This window comes from Oxyura jamaicensis, chromosome 25, assembly GCF_011077185.1.
Source record: "Oxyura jamaicensis isolate SHBP4307 breed ruddy duck chromosome 25, BPBGC_Ojam_1.0, whole genome shotgun sequence".
NCBI lineage: Eukaryota > Metazoa > Chordata > Aves > Anseriformes > Anatidae > Oxyura > Oxyura jamaicensis.
The window spans coordinates 602,220-603,945 of NC_048917.1; the positions used below are offsets into that span (position 1 = coordinate 602,220).

The following is a 1,726-nucleotide window of genomic DNA, read 5'->3' on the forward strand; positions in this document are numbered from 1 at the left end:
TTGCGCCTTTTCCCCACGTCCCACCTTTGTGCCTAAGCACAGGCACGGCCTGGCTCCTGCTCCAACACTTGCATCTTCTACTTGTTGGGGGTCTTTGGTGGTGACCATCCCCATAAAGCTGGAGGAGGAGTGCTAGGGAGAGGTAAAGGACCCCCTTCACTCAGCTTTCCCCTGCTTCTGTGCAGGAAAAGGTTGGGATGTGTCCAATGGGGGGAGAATTTGGGGGGAGGTCTCGGGGCAAGGAGGGTGTCAGGATACGGGGTGGCAGCTCCTCATTTGTAGAAGGGGAGCATGGTGAGAAGTGGGGGCTGGAGAGGTGGCAGAAGGAGAGGGGAAGAAGCACGAGGAGCAGGGAGACTGCAGAAGAGACCGCTGCAGAACGGATGAATGTGCCCTCCCGGGAAAGAACTGCCCTCACAGGCTGTCATGGGAGGTTTTGGACCTGGAAAACCCCTTTCCTTATGCTCTTGCTGTTGAAGTTACACGGATGAGAATGGGGCTGTTTGCTGGGAACACATCGCTGCTAAAACATGCCCCAGGCGCCTGGCATCGCCCTTCCCCAGCCCACCTGAGGGGTTCCCATCCTCGGCTGCTGCCTGGGGCCAAGCGTAGTGCTCGGGCAGGTAACCTCTGTCCCGGCTCGTGATCCAGGTGGGAGTTTGAAGGGGGTGGGCTGAAGGAAGGAGCACAGGGCGTGAAAAGAGGTGAAAGCGAGCAGAAAAGAATCGAAGAAATATCAGGAGAAGAAAGTGCTGATGACGGAATCAAGCAAGAAATTGAGATTTGGACACTGCAGCTGCAGAGAGGATGCTGTCGATACAGCTCTGACCCAACTGCTGCAGTCAGAAAACAGCTCGAGAAAGGAAGATGGAGAAGAGCATTGGGGCCAGCAAAGGTCAGCATTTCTCAGTTTGGTATTTGCATGTGTTACTTCTGGCTGGAAGTAACGGCTGTGCAAACACGAGATTCCCTTTGTGCAAACTGTCGAGACAGATTGAGCAAAGGCTTCATCTTTCTCTCCTCCTCCCCACACCCCACAGGAGATGGGTCGCAGAGAAAGTGGCCCTACCTGGCAGTCTCCTCCACCTTCTAGACCTTGTGGCTTCACACCTATTCATTATTCTCGTGCCCTGGAGCTTTGTGCTGGCCTCCCATGGGGGCACGGCGATGGCAGCACGCTTCTGATGTCCTGGACGTGCGTCCCTCCAGTTTCCCCAGCCCAGGTGGCCGTGCAACATCGGTGCAGAACTGGTGGCCTTCAAAAGGCACCTGCGAGGTCTCTGCCTGTGGCAGAATTTTTAAAACAGGGAAATTGCTGTTTGGCTGGGGGAGAGGGGCCACCCTGCCCCTCTCCCCACCAGAGGCCGGGCTCCTTTCCTCTCCTTTTCCAGGCACGGTCCAGCAGGGGAAACACTTTTTCCTGTTGTCCACAGCTGGGGAAGCTGCCCTAGTAATTCCCCCCTTGAAGACACCCTTCAATTTTCATATTGCTCAGTTACTCCCTCGTATTATTTCAATTTATTATTGCAGAATGAGAAGCCCCTGGTCACTGTCTCTGAATACCTTGCTGCTGTCTTGCAGCTGAGCTTTTTCTCCCTTTCCTGAGGGAGACCCCAAATTTCTTATATTTCTGTTAATCTTCGTGGAGCAGCTGCAGTTCGTGTCACAGCTCTTAACAGCAGAGCAGAGCCGATGCCACTGCACTTACCCCTGGCAGGTTAACCTC

The 1,726-nt window shown here is 54.5% G+C and overlaps 1 long non-coding RNA gene across 1 annotated transcript in view; it reads right to left on the reverse strand.

Annotated features, from left to right (window-relative positions):
* Positions 1-1,333, reverse strand: part of LOC118178287 — a 2,558-nt gene extending 1,225 nt beyond the window's left edge. Inside the window, exon 1 of the long non-coding RNA XR_004756115.1 lies at positions 25-1,333. This is a non-coding gene — a long non-coding RNA (uncharacterized LOC118178287). The remainder of the gene's footprint in view (positions 1-24) is intronic.
* Between the last annotated feature and the right edge of the window lie 393 nt (positions 1,334-1,726).